Source organism: Sinocyclocheilus anshuiensis, unplaced genomic scaffold, assembly GCF_001515605.1.
Source record: "Sinocyclocheilus anshuiensis isolate Anshui unplaced genomic scaffold, SAMN03320099.WGS_v1.1 scaffold907, whole genome shotgun sequence".
Taxonomy (NCBI): Eukaryota; Metazoa; Chordata; class Actinopteri; order Cypriniformes; family Cyprinidae; genus Sinocyclocheilus; species Sinocyclocheilus anshuiensis.
In genome coordinates, this window is record NW_015546133.1 from 470,172 (window position 1) to 492,330 (window position 22,159).

The 22,159-nt window shown below is 38.4% G+C and overlaps 1 pseudogene; it reads left to right on the forward strand.

The window, feature by feature from the left end:
* LOC107701085 (1,4-alpha-glucan-branching enzyme-like) overlaps window positions 1-22,159 on the forward strand; it is a 145,657-nt pseudogene that overhangs the window by 83,531 nt on the left and 39,967 nt on the right.

Consider the following 22,159-nt stretch of genomic DNA (forward strand, 5'->3'; position numbering starts at 1 on the left):
ACGGATGCATCTTTCACCGGTTGGGAGCGGTCATGAGTGGCCGCTCGGCCCGCGGCCTGTGGAGCTGCCGCCGTCTCAGGTGGCGCATAAGTTGACTGGAGATGCTGGCCGTGTTTCTAGCTTTGAAACACTTCCTCCCAGGCCTAAGAGATCGCTATATATTGGTGTGCACCGAAAACAGAGCAGTGGTCTTTTATATATGTGGGGGCAGACATCCTGTCGAGGCAGGGGCCGAGGCCCGGGGAATAGATGCCTCACCCCGAGGGGTGAAGCAGACTTGGAGAGTCTTTGGCCAGGCTCAGGCGGACTTGTTTGCGACTCGGATGATATCGCACGGTCCCATCTGGTTCTCTCTCGGACTCATCCAGCTCCACTGTGGCTGGATGCCATGGTACAGACGTGACCACCCTAGAGGTCTTCGTAGCGGCCATTGCGGCCTACCACGCCCCTCTCGGTGGCCATTCAGTGGGAAGACACCTTCTTCTTACACGTTTCCTCTACGGTGTGCTGAGGCCGAGGCCTCTGGCCAGAGAAGCTTATGCTAAGTGGTGGATCAGGATGCTATTCCATAGCCTTGAGCCCTCTGATCTCCCCTCTCCTTCGGGGGTCAAAGCTCACTCCTCCAGAAGTTGGCCTTCGGGCGGCCCCCCGCCTACTTTAGCCATTCCTGGTTCCCTTTTCTCTCGCCTTAGTTGTGCTCTTCCACACTAGGCAGGGATTTGCAAGTCTGGCGGCGTTGGCATTCTCGTTCCCGTAGCGTTTCGACGCAGCTCGAGTTCCTGAAGGGGAACGTCTCCAGGTTAAGTCTCCTAGAAGCTGACGCCGGTTTCACCGCACATGCTTTTATACTTCCTGGTCGCTACGTCACCCCGCCCGTGACGTCTCGCCCATCCATTGGACTGATTACACATGTGATTCAGAGCGTGGTCACGCTGGAGGCGTTCCCGTAGCGTTTCGACGCAGCGTCTCGTTCCCTTCGGGGAACCATGGTTACATATGTAACCTGTAGACGTTTTCCTGTTTTACTTCTGGTCTTTTCCTGTTAAATTTATTACCTAAGGTAAATTTCTTAAGAAGCAAAATTATTTAGGGAATAGACCTGTATGAATTAAGTTTTTTTTCTTTTCTATACTGGTTGTGCTAAATGCTGATTCACTAAAAGTTAAAAGAATCGGCTCATAGGAGTTATTCATTCAGGAATCGGTCTACAAAAGTTATGCTGTATGCTGATTCACTAAAAGTTAAAAGAATCGGCTCATGAGAGTCAATTGTTCAAGAATCGGTCTACACTGGTTGTGCTGAATGTTGATTTATAGTGAAAACTGAAATGAATGCCATTCTAAATAAGAACCAGTTTTCCAATCCTAGCATTAAACTCACTAAACTGTTTAATTCATGCTTAAACTATTTTCCAAAGGGCTAAGAAAAAAAATCAGATATAGCCAACTCTCTGAAAACATGCAATGCAATTTTGCTTTTGATTCTCAAGTATCTCCAACATGTAAAGACATTTAGTTTTTACTGAAAACCAGACAAACATACTGATTAATTTAATTTAATTCATCTAATATGCTTTGCAGTGTTCATGTAATGTTGTATCTACTTCAAGAAGAAAACTGTGTATTTAATGTATGCCAAATGTCACTATCTATATTGGTCTATAGAGAGCAAGTCTGTATAAGTGCCTCTGTATGTCTCTGAATTAGTTCATCCAGATAAACTAATTCATGAAAAGTGAGTCAAAGGCATGTCAACCGTGTCTTATCTGTTGTATTAATAAACATCTGAATCATTGCATATGACGGAAAAGTACAAACAGCATGAATAGATTTGAAAAGTCCTCTTAGACCATTATCATAAATTATGGGAGACCTTGGCCGCTCTGTACATATTACAGTAAAATGATTTCACTTATGAATAGATTGTGATGCCATTAATCCATGTCCCACTGGAGATTTTCTCTGAATTACAGAGTCAAATGATCTGGTTTTGTCCAGGCAAGTCATTTTTGGGGGAACTACAGCGAGTACTTCGGAATGCATGTGGATGAAGACGCACTTGTCTATCTGATGCTGGCCAATCACATTCTCCACAAGCTCTACCCACAATGCATCACTGTAGCAGAAGTGAGAGTCTTGCACCGTGGTACATTTCTATTTTTTCACAAGAGGTATAATTTTTCCTCTTTCCCACCAATTACAGCTCCCATTACCTTTTTCTCGATCCCGAGTGGAAATTTCATTTCATTCTTTTCTATTCTCATGCTCTGTGCCAGTGCGTTTATTTAAAACGGAGCTCCTGAGAGGTCTGAATGCCATGGCTAATGGATCAGGGAGATAATTGGGTGATTAAGGCCAAAAGATTCAAGAAAAGAAAAGGAGAGATTTTCAGGGGCAGGCAACGTATGGATCTGCGCCACAGTCTGTCCTGCTTTCTTCTTCGCTGGTCTCATATGACCCACAGACAGGTTGTAATAGAAGCAGGCATATTTCAAATTGTTTTAATTTGCCCATCTGCCAATGTGATTAAAAGTACAGAATGAATGGGGAAGTAGAAGAGTACAACATCATCCCTGAAGACGGACGGAATCTGAAGGGTTGCCGCAAACCAGGCAAAATTCGTTCCATACATTTACTCAATCCCAACACCTCTCACTGCAGAAAAATCCTTTCTGAATCAGTATTTCTAAATGTCCAGCCAATGGACATTTTGCCTCTGAGCATCAAAAGTTTTGTAAAAGAAAGCGGCTCCTCAGTTAAAGTTTGTTCTGGATTGCCATTTTTAACCCTTACTTTTTCTTAACCTTGAAAGTTCCCAATATAATATAAAGTGGTGCGGGAAATCGGACATAGGAATAGTCAGATCTGAATAGAACACTTTTTTTTTCTCTGTGCTTTGGCTTCATCTTTGCTGGAAATTCCATTCTTTAGAAAAAAAACTGCCGTTCTTTAGAGAAGTATGACATCCAATTGCAGGAGGTAATAGCTTACTGGAGGCAAGATTTTCAATAAGTAACACAAAGCTTCAGGACACTTGGAATAAATCGTATGGAGCACTTTTATGATGCTTTTATGGTGCCATTTTGGAGTTTGTGGCTTTTAGTCCTCATTCGCTTTAATCACACTTCAAAAAATGATTTTCTTCCTTAGTATTTCTGTCTTGTTTTCCAGTACAAATATCTAAACATTCTTAAATCAAGATACATTGGGACTTGGGAAAATATTTAATATATATATATATATATATATATATATATATATGATGTCATTGTAATGTTGTACACGTTTATTTTTTAGTGTTTTATAGAATTTTAATTTAAATGATGTAGATAAAAACAAATGGAAATATTGTTAAACTTATTTGCCCCTCGCTATCTGGAAGTTTGCAGAGGCCCCCTGTTTAAGAATCACTGCACTACACCATTAAAATAAACTAATAAAGGCCAAAAGGTGATTACAAGCAGTGAAAAACTAATTAAAATATACAGTTTTCCTAATACATTCGCATAAAGTTTAGACAAATTTTGGATTCTGATCAGAAAATCACGTTTTTGGTCCCCTACCTATATATATGATGTCATTTTGCTTCTCACGTAAATGTGTCTTGATTAAAAAATGGTTAGATATTTTTAATGACCAGATAGAAGCCAGGTGTTCCAAGACACAGCTTAATCAGTATTTTTCCAGAAGGTAATGCACATTTTCACACTTTCCTGCTCACCATTCCTCATGGATTTTGTGTAGGATGTATCAGGGATGCCAGGCCTGTGCAGGCCTATTGAAGAGGGAGGACTGGGCTTTGATTATCGGCTGACCATGGCTGTGCCAGACAAATGGATCCAGGTGAGCTCCCATCTCCTGTGATTTCTCTCTCTCCACACAGATGTTGCTCCTTTGTGTTTGGTTCTGTGCAAATGATGTTGTTTGATGTTTGCAGTTCACCGTTTTGGGGTCATCTCTCTCTCTCTTTATGAAGCTGTGTATTTGTAGTGCGCAGTGACTGTCGCTCATCCCCTGCTGGCTCAGCTCTATCTGTGCATGTATCAGCATGGGCATTTCTGCTTTAATTCGAGCCAGGTTTTTGCATGGCCGTGCCTTTTTAAAATGACAAAAGGAAGAGTATTGATTGAATTTGCTTCATGAGTTCAGGGTGTAATCTGAGATCTGGCACAGCCTGTTCAGATAGCAGCCCCCTTTTTTTTCTGCCGGGCTTCTATTTCAGTCCCACTTTACCCATGTTTCATTCATCCTTTTGCAGAATTTTGAATGCCATTAAAAGGTTTGTGTATTGATATCCCGGTCTCTATCTCTCTATTACAGCAAACCTTTGCATCTGTGTGAATTCTGTGCTTGCTCTGTCTCACACACACACTCTCCTCTCATTCTTCAGGCTTATTCAATATAACTTCCAAAACTCTAATCATTTTCAAGTCTCGCATAGGAAAGTCAAAATTTTCACGCTTGGCACCAAACCAGAACATAATCCCTGAAAAATAATTGAAAACAAGTGAAACAAATCGTATTTAATCATAGAAAAAAAGACTTGCAAATTGTATTGCATTTTAACTGAGCGCAGAATATCAAGCGTATCCCTGTTTACAATCTTAAAGGAACCGTTAAACCCAAAATGACAATCCTGTCATCATTTACTCACTCTCATGTGGTTTCAAACACGAGTGACTTTCTAAGGTTTAAAGGAATGTTGATGCTGCTCTTTTCCAAACAAAAAAGGCATACAGGTTTCATATGTGTTTTTTTTAGGTCTTCTAAAGACATTTGATAGATTTGTGTGAGTACAGACCGAAATTTATGTCATCATTATTGTCACCATAGCTCTGAAATCTCATCTTATGCTTGTGTATGGTCAAATTTTGCCCTAATTGTGGTATCAGTGACAATGGCACTAAGTTTTACATGTCAGTTATGTTGTGCCAAGTTTGAACATGAAAAGGCTTTTAAAAAAAAAACAGAAATGAAAAACACTGCTAAAAATCTTAACCATGCTAAATGTTCTGCTAATAATCTTCTTAATGAGTGCTTTTATTTAAAGAAAAGATATCTAAATATCACTGAGAAGAAATGAAAATATTTAGCAGCACAAATGTTTTCAAAATTGATAGTAAGAATAAGAAATGTTTCTTAAGCAGCAAATCAGCATATTAGAATGATTTCTGAAGGATTATGTGACACTGAAGACTGAAAATTCAGCATGCTATTACAGGAATAAATTTAAATGTATTAAATAAAATGTTTACATTTATTAGAATAGATCAAATAAATGCAGCTTTGGTGAACATAAGAGGCTATCGTATGGTTTCAGAACACTTTTAGTACAACCCACAACTCCCAGATTTATGGTACTTTTATGTTATTTTTAGATGAAAGTCATATGGGTTTGGAAGAATGGGGGGGGGAGTAAATTAATTTTCATTTTTGGATTAACTTTTCCTTTAATCCCTTGACAAACTACAGTATCCCTGCATCTGTGATCCCCCTCAGACTAAGAAATACACGTCCACACTTCACCTCTCCATGCCAAAACTCTCATTTTCACAACGAGGTGTTCAAAAGGTCAAACTCCGTCCTGATTTACTACTGAATTCCACCACTTTCTCGCTTTCTGTCTCTCTCTTCCTCTCCTCCTATGTCACAAACAGCGTTAGGGCTTCTCAGCTGCGCGCTGCGCTGTGACGGAGGTCGGCTGAGCGTGGCTCGCTTGTGAAATTAAAATGTCCGCCGCTCCAGTTCGATAATGCAGATGATGAACAGAGTGGAGAAAAACAGGAGGAGAAGAGGGCCACAGTCCATAATGAAACCTCCCCAAAAGCTAATGAAATCTTTAGAGATTTCCATAAAGAGAGCAGCTGTTCTCTCTCCCTCACTGTATTCGGTGATGAATACATTAATATGTGGAATCAATAGGTTTATTAACTATGCCGTTTGATTCACAGGGCAGAGAGGAGAGCGAGAGTTCAGTCCTACTTCCTGAAGAAGAGAAATGGAAATGTTATAACTGAAAAGCAGATTAGATCACAATGTGAGTGAGTTTCTGGTGGCCTGTGGCGGGTGGCAGTTATAATGTCTGCTGCTGTCTGTTGGGTGAAGAGATCAACTTTAACTGACACATACAGTATCATATAGGTGTTTGTGTGTGCATTATCACTTAAACTCACATTCCCACATATTTATTTTTCTTTTCTTCATTTTATATATAATTTGATCAGTTTGCTTAATATTTTACTTATTTCACTTTAATATTTTATTTTAATCTTTTACTTTGTTTTGTTTTGTTCTGTTTTGTTGTGTTTTGTTTTGTTGTTTTGTTTAATTTTGTTAGTGCTGAGGTTTTCTGTTTGTGTTGTGTTGGGGTTGTTTTGTTTTTTTGTTTGTTTGTTTGTTTTATTTTTTCTTAGGTTGTGTTTATGTTGTATTGAAGTTATGTTTTGTTTGTATTGTGTTGAGGTTTTGTTTTGTTCATGTTGAGATATTGGTTTTGTTTTGCTTTGTTTTAAAGTTGTTTTATTAACATTTCTGTCTAGGTTTTGTTTTGGTTGTGTTGATTTTTTTATTTGTTTTTTAGATTAAGTAATAGTATATTTTACTTCAATATTTTTCTTTTATTCTTAATTTAGGTTTTGTTTTGCTTGTGTTCTGCTAAAGTTTTTTTCTGTTGTGTTCTGTTTTGTTTTATTTCATTTCATTTTGTTATTGTTGAGATTTTGTATTGTTTGTGTTCTGTTGAGGTTTTTGTTTTGTGTTGTGTTGTTTTGTTTGTTTTGAGGTTGTTTTTGTTTTATTTTATTTTATTTTATTCTTAGTTTGTGTTTATGTTGTGTTAAAATAGTTTTTCTGTGTTGTGTTGTTTTTGTTTGTGTTTTGTTTCGTTTAATTTTGTTAGTGTTGAGGTATTGTTCATGTTGTGTTGAGGTTGTTGTTTTTTTCCCATTTTTTAAAGAGTTGTTTTATTTTATTTCAGTCTTGTCTGATCTATATGAAATTGGACTAAGACAAGCCGGATTCAAACTCGACTGTTCAAGCACTACCACACAGTGTCCCAGAGACTGTCCACTAACCGCCAGTCTATGTTTCCCTGTATTTGTAAGAGTACTTTTATAAAATTATAGTAATGATACAACCTGCTTCTGTCCTGCGTCTGATTGGTTAATGCAGCTCTCCAGCTGTGCTAAAATGTACAATATTTAGTAGCAGCTATAAAACATCTCTTCGCCATATGGCTGCAGAGCACCCTTGCATACTATTACTGTATAATCTTGTTTTATTCTTATGCTTTAAAGAAAATGTCTATATAGTAACTATTAAAACAATAAGCCCATCCACTGCACGTCATGGCTGACATGGTTATATTAACAATACAGCACAAACTCTCATACCTTATTGTATTGTATTATGCATATTGTTAACTACATGAGCACTTAGTGTGGATCTTTGTGATCAGGTTTAAGTCTGTTATGAGCTTGATCATTTATTTTATCCGTGTGTAGTTGTGAGCGATTATTTACGTGTGAGTCTATGTGCGAGCGATCTCTTGTGTGCTGTGGGAGAAAGAGGTCATGATGGCAAATAAAGCCATCGTGTGTAATTACCAGCAGTGCCACTAGAAAACAGATTAATATCCTTCTGGCCTCTCTGGCTAAAAGCACTCCACAACCCTCATTTATTTAATTCATATCCTTGTGCTGAGCTCCATGTGGCTGTTGATTTGATTAATTTGCTTAAGCAAATTATCTCAAATTATCTAATACTTTTCCATTACCTCCACCCCCACATCAACACCCCACCCTCATGCTTGTCTGCTCTCAAGAGGAACAATTAAACCTGGTAACACATAATTGTAATGGGAATCACTCTGATTTTGGCTTCCTCATTAAAGCATATTGGAGTTTTAGTTCAGCCTCCAGTGGATGAATTATGTATCAGTATACTTTTATTTCTCTTCCTGTGGTCTGAGGAGGAGAAATGTAGGAGGGAGAGAAAAGAAGGTATGATCGCTAAGGCAGATAACTGGCTCTCTCTTCCCGTCAGACTGCACTGCACTGTGCAGATTGTATGTGATTGCGGGGGAGCTTTGTTTGCAGTAATTAACTCTATGGTTTAGGAATGTGCACTAACTTCCTGTTTGTTTGGTTAAATAGCAGATTTCATGAGATGTGGAATTATTGCAAACGCATGATGAGAGAGAAGACGATATGTTGTGCCTGCAGTACTGTTTTCTAAAGCTTCAGGTCTTGATTGGCCATTGAATGTGTTAGCAAAGAGTGGAGGACGCTTCCCATTAGCATTTCCGTTCATTTCTGTGGCACTTGTTTGTCTGCTGTAGGATCCCCAGATTTCAAATCTGCCATCTTTGCTCATGGGAGCTCAGGTCTTAATATTTAAATCGTGACACTTTTTAGAGAAGTCCTCACAGTTGTCCTAAAGCTTTGTTTGAAGTACTCATTCCTCCCTCTACTGAACAGTTGAGGAATTACAGCTGCATATGACAGCAGGGAGGCACAGATGGCACTGTGCTTGTTTCTCTCTTCTCTGTCCTTATCACTTCTCTTCGCTGTCTCTTTAGCAATTTCATTTCATTTCATAGGCTTTAATGGGATGGTCATATTCAGTATAGTCAGAGCCATGGCACAGCAGTAGTCAGCAGTAGTCTGCTTTGTGTTTGATGTGTCTGTATGATGTGTCATGTGGTGCTCCTACTGGGACACAATACATAGAGTCCAGCCAGCATTATTTTATTATACATTTTTAGTTTAAATTTAAATGTATTTATTTATTTTCTGTTTGTATGTATTTGTCTGTTTATTTGTTTATTTGCATCTTTATAATTTGTGATTTATTTAGTTATCCCATTGCTCATCATTAATTTTCTCATATACTGTACTTTTATTGTCTTTATATAAAGCTAATCAGAATCACTAATAAAAACAGTTTGCATTTTCATAATAACAACACATTATTTACTATTAATAAAAACATGCTGTTCTTTTTAAACTTTTTATTCATCAAAGTAAAGGTCCTAAAAATATATTAAGCAGCTCAACTATTTACAATATTGTTAATAAATCATTATATTATAATGGTTTCTGAAGGATCATGTGACACTGAAGACTGGAGTAATGCCACCACAGGAATAAATTATATTTTAAAGTATATTAAAATAGAAAACCGTTATTTAAAATTTTAATAATATTTCACAATATTACTGTTTTTACTTATAAATGCAGCCTTGATGAGCATAAGACACTTCTTTTAAAAACATTACAAATGTGTGTGAGGTTTTGCCAGATGTGTCACACTTCCGGGCATAACTATAGCTAAATAAAACCTGCACCTACTCATCAAAACTCTTTAAGGTAGAAAAGTTTTCTGGGGGGAAAAAATCCTCAGGAAACTATTGAATTGGATATATATATTGGATAATATAGATTGGATTTGAAGGTGTTTAAAGACACAAAAGTTTGTGTTTGCATTGACCTCTTTGACCTCTGAGAGATGGCCAGTCCCATTGAGATGACACAGCAGCTTATCATTTATTGATGTGTCTATTTATGCTCTTCTTCTGCTCAAAAGTACAAACACAGAGACAAGTGCTCCTGCATTTCAATTCACCACTACAAATGTAAATTTAAAACACATATGATTTACTAATGATAATGTTTGCTTATACATAGCAACAGCAAGGTCAAGGGCTCAGTTCCCAGGAAACGTATAAACTGCAATGCGTGCATTGAATGCATTCTTGGATAGAAGCATCTTCCAAAGTCATAAATATAAACCCATAATGTACTCTAGCAAAAGTGCATAATATCAACCTAATGTGCTGTGTGCTGATTAGTTCATATGCTATGACAATAGGATGACCTATTCTTTTGAAAGAGTAAATGAACTGCTAAATGAGAGCTGATACCCATTGTAAAGACAGATTACAGTCGGATCTCATCCTTGCTTCACAAAAGACTCTTCCCAGACTCCCGTCGTCTCTACATCATCTAAGAATCTCTGTGTTAAAGCTATCCTACCGGAACTCGTGTTTCTAATCCTTTCCTCACATTCCGTGGCTCAGAGGCACCGACATTGCGCATCTCTCATTGCTGTTCAGCGTGGCATATTTATTTGAAGACTGTATTTGCATTCTGAGGACCTGCAAGAGCGAGAAACTTTGAGTATCCAAAAGCAGTTTGTGGTTTCTGCCTCCATCTCTTTTACGTCCCTTGTATTAGTGTACTAACCCTGTCTCAAATATGGAAAAACCTGCGTTTTATCACATAAAAGTGTCTCGTAAAAAAGGAGAAATGGTTTCAGAAAGAAAAACCACTTTGCTTTGAGATTTCAGTTCTGCTTCTCTTTTTCTTTTGTTGTTTTGCAGTATAGTTGGAGTTCCTCTCTGTTCCTCTGTTGTTTATGTCCCTGTGTTTCATGTTGCTTATCTGTGTCTTACAGTTTTTTAGCTTCATCGCACGTGCGCTTGCTGGACAAGGAATTTTTGTTAAAAAAGTGAGTTTTTTACCCTCCGCTTTTTCCTAATTTGTCTTTGTGTAGCTTATATTAAGAGGAAATGTGAGCCGAAATTCTTGTCACATTCAGTGAACTGTAATGAATTACACGGCACAACACAACATAGACGGCAGACAGGCAGACTGCAGCATATTTCGACCAGAAAGATCTTCACAGATTGCCTTTGTAAAGCAGTGTAAGTGTGCTGGCAGGGCATGTAACACGCTGGCCTGATGCACTCCCTCCACAGGAAACCGTTACGTTCTTTTGATTTGATCTTTTTTAAAAGAGGGAAAATAAACACAGCTTCTAGCTTTGGCTTTGAATGTATGTGATTCAAACTTCTGTCTAGAGAAGGAAACTTTTCTGAGCCCAAACTCTTTGATTCTAGCATGAAGTGTACGTCATAATGATGTTATCACATTTAATGGGATAGTTCCCTTTGCATGACAATTCTGTCATCATTTACTCACTGTCATGTCATTCCAAACCAGTATGACTTTATCTTTTACTGTCAAACACAAATGAAGCTATTTAGTGAAATGTCCAAGCTGCTAATTTCCACACATTGAAGATCAAGCAAGATTTTAAGTGAATGGCTTTAATTTCACCATGTGTTCCTCACGGAAATCTTTTGTATGGCTCCAGGAGTCTTGGAATTGAGTGTTTGTGTTGTAAAGACCGTTTTTATTGTGCTTTTCTTTTCATTTTTACAGCTTGATGGCCACAATCCCCATTCAATTGCATTGTATGGAAAGTTCAGTTTGACGTTTCTGCCTTATGTATTCCATGGGGTAAAAAAAAAATCATATGGGTTCATATTAAATGATAAATCATTTTATGTTTAAGTAAACTAATCCTTTAAAAATCCTTTAAATTATAGACTAATAATGAAGACAGCTTGCTTACATTGTCAAATAATAATTTTCAGTTATGTTCATGAACAATTTCCAAAAATATGTCCACATTATTTAACATTCTGTTGTGCGGGACTATCATCTGTCCTCTGCTGTATCACATATGCAAGCATGAATAATCATGCTTGTGAAAATACCAAATCATAAACCAAAACCTCATAACAGAGGTTGTAATTAAATATATAAACAACTTTCTGCAACTGTGTAAATCAGTTTGAAAATGAACTCAAATCTGAAAGTGACTTTATGTGAGTATAATTCATTTTTGTTTTGTTTTCCATGCATGGTCTCCCCTCCCCTTTATGATATAAGGACAAGGGCAACGAGGCAGTACAATCATTAATGAGTGCGCTGTCTCTCTCCAGCTCATGATGAATGCTTTAATGTGTTTCAGTTTTATAGGATTCTTCTTTTGGTAGTTGTTCTTAAACATCAAGATCAGTGGTAGGAATTTACAGCTCATTTTCGAATACTGATCAGTGTCTGTGTTGGTGCTAAAAAGTGTTAATGTGGTTCAAAGAACATTAAATGTGCAGTTGTGTAGTCTCAGACCAAGATTACTCTTGCTTCACAATAGTAGTAGTTATGTCACAAAAGTACTAATTATTCATATGATGCACACATAAAAAGATGTAAAATCATCTTGGGAATGTTGATTCCGTGTAATTTTTGAAGTGATTCGATCTAGCATTTAAAGGCGAAACCCATTAAACTTAATGTGACCTATTCCAAGATTAATCAGGATATTTAACGAGAAAAAAAAAGTGTAAGATGAGTCTACGTAAAAAAAGTGCATTCCATATCAGAATGTAGGGGCCGTCCTTAGGGGGGTGCAACCTTACACAGCCAAACCCCCCACCCCCCTGGAACGCGATCGCGAATGGACCAAGGGGGACTAACCACCCCCACCCCGGAACGCGATCGCGAATGGACCGAGGGGGGCTCCGCTCCCTACCTCGCACCGGGCCCCGCGTCAGCTAAGGACGGCCCTGAGTCAGACAGTGCCTAAATGGCTGTTGGTTAACATTAACCAATAGCTTATGCAGAAAATGCAAAAACAGTAAGTCATTAAAGTGGCAGAGCAAGTCATTACATTTTGTGAAAGATTATGGAGACACATTTTTTGTTTGAATAATGTTCAATGATGAATCAAGGATAATGAAAACTTGTGTTAAGAAGTTAATCGCGTCAGTTCTCAATTTATGTACACTTTAAATGGCAATATGGCTGAGTTTGGGCTTACTATGGGAAACATGTTACCTGTTTCTGATGCAGAAAAGCTAGTTCATGCATTCATGACCTCTAGACTGGACTATTGTAATGCACTGATGGAAAGAGTGAGAGCAACAGGAAGGAAAATAAAGAGATAAGAAAATTAAGAGAGAAAGTATAGGACAGTTTACTCCACAGCAAAGCCCCAGCCAGGCGAGAGACTATGTGGGAGGAGACTCCTCTAATCTCAGTGAGAACATAAAAAATGTGAATGTAAAGGATAAGACAGGCAAAACAACCAGATGATAAAATGTCACCACAGCATCAATGCATCTTTCCTCAGAGGAGTCCGATCCTATCACATGCCTCGTCCTCTATGTGTAAAACACATTGGTGCTAATGACAGAGTGAGAGTCAGTCCCATCAGGGAAAGCAGGGAACGGTTTTAATAAGGAGGAAAAGTACTGTTTAAACAGAGAAGTTTCAGAGGAGCAGTTCTGAAAATGTAGGTGGAAGATGTCTCCCCTTCCACTGACAGAATGAGAAAGCGGGAAAGAGATGGAACAGATAGGGAGTGGGAGGCTAGGAGAAAGAGTAGATAGCAGGGCACAGCCGCATTGATTGGCTCCAGCTCGCCCATGGGCTCTGTCGATTGTGCCCCCTCTTAAAAGGTTGCAGTGTTATTAAAAGGTTTCCTTTATCTGTCCGTCACCCTTCTGCTCTAATGATGGAGAGGAGGAGTGGAGAGAGATGGGCCTGTCAGAGTCACTTCCTTTCTGTCTCTTTGCTCCCTGCGATAATTCCCTCCACAGCCGTGCTAACATCCTACTGGTGTTTCATACCGTATGTGCCATTAGTGGAAGATTATTTGTGATAATGACTTAAATGCATCCTTACTATATGTGGTGCATCAGATCTTTATTATGATGTATACTGTGTTTTTAAATTATTGTCCCTGGATTAGTAGGGTGCTCTTGTAATAAAGTAGAGGTGGTAGAGGACAGATTTTAAGTATCAATTCTGCTTAAAAAGATGCAATCTAATCCTGTTTACATTAAATAAGCCTGCTCCATAGCAGGTTTAAGCTTACGGACCTGTTGCTATGACAGCAACTCCGGGATGAGCTTCGAAGAAACAAACAATCCAAGATCATGCCAAATCGTCAACAATCAAATCCAGCTAACTGAGTTAGCGACGTACGAAGAACAGGCCCCAGATTCCCAGACTATTAGGTTAGTCTGTTTTGCTTTTTGGAGATGGCTGACCAGCTGGAAAGTGCACAAAACCAAACTAAATCAAACCAAAACTTTAAAACCAGCTAAATATACCTACCTGACTAGCTTGGCCAGGCTGGGAGACCGGTTAGACCATCTAAAGGCCAGATTCAAAGCCTATTAGGTTGGTCAGACCAATCTAACCAGGTTGGCCAGGCAGGGAAGCTGAGCTGGTTTCCAAGAGAGCAGTGGCTGACCAGCAGGCAAATGGCCCAAACTCCCCTAAAAGTGGCGAAACAGACGAGCCTAACCAGTTAGGCCAGGCTGGGAGACCAGTTAGACCATCTGAAGACCAGACTCCCAGCTTATTAGGATGGTCTGTTTTGCTATTTTGCTGCTGTCCCAGTCTGACCAGCCGACAAGAGCCCCGAACTCCTCTAAAACCAACCAAATAGACCAACCAAATGGGCTTGGCCAGGCAGGGAAGCTGATCTTCAGATAGTCCAGCTGGTTTACACCAGAGACCAGTGGCTGACCAGCAGACAAATGGCCAAACTCCCCTAAAACTGGCAAAATGGACCAGCCTAGACAGTTTGTCCAGGCTAGGAGACCAAAACCTCTTTAGGCTGGTTTAAGCTTTTTTTTTTCTAAAACATTAATCCAGGGAAAAATAATTTGAAGTATTAACAACTTTTTCTCTCACTTTTTCTCTCTTCCTGCATGTTTCTCCTCACCCCCTCACCTTATACTTCCAAACAAACACTAAACAAACACCAGTCTATTGACTAGTTATCAGTATGCTCTGAAATGTTTATAAAATGAAATGATGTGCCAAATGAATATGCTGACGAGGGGAAAAACATCCAGAGGTAAATGCTCATAATCAGAAACAGGTGTCTCGCAGCAAGCAGGTGTTTGTGTTCGATAGAGAGAGTTCGAGCAGTAGAGACTTTAATCCTGTGTTCTGATGGAAGGTGCCAGACTTGTTCTAGTATCCAGCTGTGCTCGTTGACCCTTGGCCACTCAAATCGTGTCCAATCAACACAGAGCACATGCAAGCTAGAAACAGTTTGGGAGGTCACTTTTGCGAACAGAACATTCATCCTTCGTTTCAACTCTTTCAAAGTGTGAGCTCATTCTCAAATAAGTCATCGTGGGACAGCATAGAGCACTGATCCAGTCAATGACCTGAACACTGCTCCACTGAGTCCAAACATAGCCATCGACCCGCTCCTGCAATGCACGCCAAATCACCGACCCAGAACTACAGTCGGTATTGGCAAAGTCAATGGGATTCACCAGCTCCAACCGTTATTGTGGTCAATGAGCCAGTCTTCCACTAAATACAGATTCACCTTCAAGATGGCACTTCCAAAACACAGGACATGGGAAAGACAGAGGCCAGGAGACCGGCATCCAAATGCAAAGAAGCAATCTGGGATTTCACACATGAAGTATCCCACACCTGGTCTGTAGATAACTCTCAGTTGATTGAGCTCGCTACATTGAGCTTTGTCCCAAGTTGACTCTCAGATGCAGCTCTGACCTCAACTTGACACAGCAGCAAAAAAAAAAACTATCTGCCCAAGGGGTCTGCCTGTCATTTCCCATTCAAAGACTATGTATCTTACCCCAACTAATTCAATTTGAATCATTTTAATGCAAGTGCAGAGGATATAGTATGCAAGTGCAGGGGTCAAAGTGTAAACTTAAGTTTGGGTTCACATTCAGTTTAGAGCTACTCACAATGCATCCTAATTCTGTTAATCCAAATAATGGATGCAAATTTTGTTTGCATCCAAGAAAATTATAATTGAACAGCACTTGCTCATGAACTTTCTGTTGTTAATCGTTCATCAAAGGTCCTGAAGGAAGTTGGGGCTGAGGACTGGGATTTGAAGAACATCGTTCACACCCTTACCAACAAAAGAAGAGGGGAGGCATCTATCACTTATGCTGAGAGCCATGACCAAGTTAATAATTTGTCAATTTGAAACCTTCCATAACCTTTCTTTCTCAACCAGCTTCACCAAAAAGCCAAACGTGGTCAGTCAAGTTTTGCTGGTCACCATTCGCAAACACTTTGGTGTAATTTGGTTTTTATTCTCGTTATATAAGGTTACACATGCTCAAATCTCTACACTTGTTGCTAGGCATTGGTTGGAGACAAGTCACTGGCATTCTGGCTGATGGACAAAGATATGTACACCAACATCTTATTGCCATGACGCCTGTTATAGACCGCGGCATCCAGCTGTTTAAACTCATCCGTCTCCTCACTCACAGTCTAGGAGGCAGAGCTACCTCAACTTCATGGGTGAGTCTCCTTGGAAACCAGTTTTGCCAGATACTTGCTGCTTTGCTTTAGTGTGCTTCCACCAAGGAAGAGGGATTGTTGGCGTTCTTGGCAGGCGTTAACTAGTTTTTAAGTTGTAAGGCATATTGGATCTGTGCTGATCATATGCTACTGGATCTTCCTCCTGAGGATTTTTTGGGATGGATTTCAAATGGTTAGTTCCCAATACTGGTGTGGTTGCAATTGGCATTACAATTAAAAAATAGATATTTATATACGTCCATAATCCACTATAAAATCTCAGACAAGTGGCCTAAGTAAGTATGTACACACATTACAACACAGGAAAAGAATCTACACTCCGTCATTCCAGGCCAGAGGCGGTAAAAGATTGCTGTCTGGATGAGTAAAGATGTCTTTCATTACAAGCGCACTCCTCTTTTATCAAATGCATAAAAGCATTTCACTTTGTCTGCTCATCCATGTCTGTGCGACAATACTGAAAACAATAAAATGTCCAAAGGTCACCATCTTTGTATCTCTCCATATGCAAATAGTAAGTAAAGGTACTTCGGTATAATTGCACACAAAGGTGAGTGGCGTATTCAGAGAGAGAAAAAAGGAAAATACGCCTGAGAAATTAAACAGTCAAGGCCAGACGGCAAACAGCAGTGCCATCAGATCGATGGCAAGGCAGTCGTTTAGCCCGTGTTGAGCGAGAACAAATTGTTCAAGCAAAAGATTCAATCTGACATGTCAAGCCTAAATCTCCTCATCCTAGAAAAATTCTTCTTAACTCAAAGCGAGAGAAAGGCCAGCACTGGGGGGGGAAAGCGTTTGGTGAACATGGAAAAGGACATACCTGCATTTCAAGAGGAAATTGTGTCCATAAAATCAAAACTTTGCTCCTTTTTGGAAGGCAGAGAATTTTGTGTGCTCGCTGTTATGTATATTGTTTTTCATAATTGCAAATTTATATCTATATTTATATAATTTAAACCTTACCTCACAATTATTTTTTAAGCATATTAATTAAGTGTGTGTGTGTGTGTGTGTGTGTGTGTGTGTTCCAGTTAAAAAATACATAAATAAAATAAAAAATAAAATAAAGCAAGTTGTGCAAGATAGTAAGCTAAACAAAAACATTTTAGAGTATACAGAAGACTGGGGCTAGTTTTTTACAGACTCCACTGAATATTTCTCAGGGTGAAATTGTTTAACTACATTTTCATATAGGAGCAAGCCTGGAAATCTTACAAAATGCTATTGAACATTTCCACCCATACTGTACAGGAAAAAGCTACAGTTCAACAAACACAGCTCAGCCTTTTGTGGTCACAATGAAAACTGCCAAACAGTCTAATATAGGCTATACAGAAAAACCACAAATACAAACATTTGTAGATTTTAAACATATGTGACAAGAGCCCCAAATAAAATGTGACTCCCAAATTAATTTCTAGTGATTAGATATAAAGCTGAACATGATCAGTTATTTTTTACAATCTGTTTTAGTAACTGCATTATGAACTACAGTTAACTGTGTAAAGGAGCACTTGGTGGAAAAGAGCGAGTTCATCCTGGCTGTTCAGGTGAAAGACTAGACTGCACTCTTTCTCAAATCAATGCTCAGTTTTGCTTAAATCCATCCACACAAACACATCGATCCCTCTCCCCGCTAACGCTGTTAATTAGCATGCTGCGGCTACATCATCTACACCAGCAGACATGCTAGCACAGCTCTGTAAATATTCCAGCCCGTTTCAGAGGTCGCTGTTTGAACTGTGAGAGCTGCTTCAGGCTTGGCAGATTAACATCTGTTGGTTCATGAGATGGTTGCGGTGCATGTCCATTCCTCTCTGCCCTCTTTCTCTCCGGATCATTGTGCTGTTGGACATTGATGTTAGCAGTGTTCCTCCTCTGATTAGTAGTTCTTTCTCACTGACTTTGAGTAACACTACAGGAGTCTTAAACCACTCTTTCTTTTTCCCAACATGCCAGCAGAGCAAATAATCCACCAATTTATATCTGCACACATCCAAGGATTCAGGGTTAGCGCGGGAGAAATAAGAAGAAAAAGAATGAAAGTTTCAAGTAAAAAGGAGGTTAAATAAAAACAAGAACAAATCAGCCTGTCACTGGTATATGTGGAAGCGGAAGCAGGAAAACACCAGTCCTGATTAATAGAAATTTCAGCGGGAGATCAGAGAAGCATTAGCCTGACAGCGCGGAGGCTGCCAGACAAGGCCTGAGAAGCACACAGGAAGAGGCTTTAATTTAATTTGAAAGGGGTGCCATTTTCTTCATGCAGTGAAAGAGTTTCGTTTGTGGGCGGGAAGCGTTGGCCTGTATTTATTTACTCTCTGTTTTAAGTACCTCTTCAGTCTGTTTAAATGGAAGAGGGAAGGTTGAGAACCTTTAAACAGGGAACAAAACATGCTATTCTCCTCTTCTGTTTGTTTCTGTTTTGTTCTTGGATATCTCTTGTTAGTCTGACTGCTCTAGCAGTTGTCCATTTGTTTTACGAACATTACATTCTGTCCCTGCTGGTTCAGGAAGTACTTTTGCAGTTGGAACATATACAGGTACACCTTAAAAAATTAGAATATCATGAAACAGGTCAATATTTTTTTGTCACTCATTTCAGAAAGTGAAACCCATATATTATATAGATTCATTACGCATAGAGTGAAATATTTCAAGCCTTTATTTCTTGAAATTTTGATGATTATGGCTTACAGATAATGAAAACCCAAAATTCAGTGTCTCAGAAAATTTGAATATTGTGAAATAGTTCAATATTGGAAATCAAAGCAACCTGGGCTTCCATTACACCTGAGCAGTGCCATAGGCTGATTGCCTCCATGCCACGCCACACTGATGCAGTAATTCATGCAAAAGGAGGCCCAACCAAGTATTGAGTGCATAGAAATGAACATACTTTTCAGAAGCCTGACATTTCTGTTTAAAATATCCTTTTTTTATTGATCTTATGTAATATTCTAATTTTCTGAGACACTGAATTTTGGGTTTTCATTATCTGTAAGCCATAATCATCAAAATTTCAAGAAATAAAGGCTTGAAATATTTCACTCTATGTGTAATGAATCTATATAATATATGGGTTTCACTTTCTGAAATGAGTGACAAAAAATATTGACCTTTTTCATGATATTCAAATTTTTTGAGATGTACCTGTAGTTGGATTTGATAAAAGACCTTTTGGGAAACCCAATTTAGAGGCCTTTATTTCTGTATATCATTGAAGTAAATGTGCGTAAACTCCAAAACAAGCTGGATCGTTCCATGTCAAATCAACCAGAAACTTCACCCTCTTAAAAAAAATTTTGTTGACATTTTTTCTGAAGAAAGATAAACATAAATAGTGATAAACGCCAAAATATTAATGTCATTGAAGCATATTTACTGAATAATCCACTTTTTTGTGGAGGGGGGTCAAAATGACAATTTTCACTTGAGATTTGGAGCCAAATTACAGGAAGAAAAAATGATAGAAAGGAAGATGGCAGCATCATTATTTTATTTTTGCACAGAGATTACTTCAGTAATACCTGTTGCATTATATGCCAGTGGTGACAGTTTTTTTTTTCCCCAAAGTTTGCATGCCTGTAATTTGAGAAGTATTAAAGATATCTTAATATCCTTTTAGATACTGGTTCTTAACAAACTTTTCTTTTGTTATCTTGATTTTTAAGGCTATATATGGTTCAGAGACGCTTGTATCTCAATGTGGCTCCATGAGTAAATTGTTAAACAGTACACAGTTTCAGTGGTCAACACCCAAATGTGTGTCATTTTGCATATAGCTCATACCTTTTTATTTTAAAGAGGAATTTCTGAAGACCAAATAATGTTGAAACTAGAAATGTATCTTCCCGCTATCTAAACAATTGCAAATTACATACCTGTCTGAGTGCCAAAATAATTTTCTTCCAAAGTTTGCATGTCTGTAACTCAAGAAGTATTAAAGATATCTCAATATCCTTTTAGATTCTGGTTACTTCAAGTTTTCTTGTGGAATCTTCATTTGTAAGGCCATATGCTTCAGTCCCAGAGATATCAGGATTTCATTCTGGTTCCATGTCCAAATTGTTGAATTTTACCTATTTTCAATCATTAAAAACCAATGATGAGGAATGTTGGGGACTTATCATTGAGTTGCCATGGTATGACCCAGCTGCATTACTCATGAACTTTAAGCTGATCCAGAACTAGACATTAGCTGTTGACCAGAAAGTGTCCAAACAAATGTGTTTTTGTGGAATATTTTGCTTGAGAAGTGTGCTTTGCAATTGTTCCCTATAAATGCCACTTGTGTTATATTTTATCTACTGCAATGACATTTGTGCTTTTTAAGGGTGGCTTAAGTAGCCAGATATGTTTTAGGGCTGGTGTATGTGTGTGTTATTAGATTTGTGGTGAAGTAAAGGCAAATGTTTGCTCCTACTGGAATAGAAAGTGAGTTATTCCTCCCATTAAACAGACTCCTATTCCCCCTAATTAAGACAGGAAGAGGCTGACAGCAGGCAAAATTGCACACTAAACAAAAGCAGCCAGACATACAAACTATATGTTTAAAAGCATCCAGCTAAAGTTGCCTCCTGGTTATTAAGACAGAAGTTAGGGGTGTCATTTTGGCAGAAATAAACAGCAAGGTTGTGGCCTTTGTGATGCAAAATAGTCTTGATTTTACTGTTTTGTTGTCTGAATATGCCTCTTGTGACTGTCACAAACATAATCCAAAAAGTATATTTTTGTATGTATAAGCATATTTTTGTATAAAGGTATGGAATTAGCATATTCAGTGGTGTTTACCAAGGCAAACACTTTTATTATTGCTTATACATAGATATTTGGACTTCAGTGCATAATTTGTTCCAAGTCATACCTCAAATGACAATGAAAGAAACGTATTAATTTCCTTCTTTAAGATATTAACATTAAAAAAAAATCCTCAGACTTAGAAATTGGTGTGACACTTTTTTTAAATAAAATTTAAATGCTATTTATATTCATCTGAATTTGGTTTCCAGATACACTTGACTGATCATAGTATCCTACAGAGCCAATTAGATGTGTGGAGAAAGTTGGAAGCGTGCAATTAATTACCTGTTGTTTGGTGAGGTAATTCAAAAGTAACAGGTAGCTTTGAATGAGGTTAATTACAGCTAAAAATTTAATTTCTCATCAAGTCACACTTCATTTATCATCACATACTTTTAATATTCCTCACCTAACATGCTTTGAAAAATGCACATCATTCTCAAAAAGCCTGTTGTACTGTTTGAACACTATATGTCTATGTGTTTTTTTTTTATTATTATTCTCTGGCCATAATCCAGACTGAGCCTCTGTTAGCCTCATCTGTTAGTCCCGGCTCTACTGGGGCCGCATACAAGTCACATTATCTTTAACAGTGAAGCAAGAGCTTCTTTCTTTGACTTCAAATTGACACTGAACTCAGAGACCATCTAATCTCCACCTTGCAGCTTGTTACACATGAAAGAGATTGAGAGCTAAAAAGAAGTCCATTTCTTATTTATGGGTTCATTTGGAGGGCTTTTCATGCAAACTATTTAAATCCCATTGCTGCTCACCAGGATCTTTGGCCTCACACTATAGTTACCAAAGAGAAACTTGACTTCAAACATCACTGCACGTCAGATCAGATTATGGGCTTAGTGAAATCTTAAAAGGGAAGTGTGTGTGCCATGCATGCGCTTTGTGTGGTTACTTGAGGGTGGACTGCCTAATCAAAAATGAAAATAGTATGCTTACACTAATTGACAAATCTGACTCTGTCCTATTCAGGAGGTCTCACTGGGAAACTGCATGGTTGTGTTTTGTTGTCTTAATGCACTCTTGTGACTTATACAAACAAACGCAAAATGTGACTTTTTGTATGTATCAGCTATCTATATCTATCTATATCTATCGATCTATCTATCTATCTATCTATCTATCTATCTATCTACCTATCTATCTATCTAT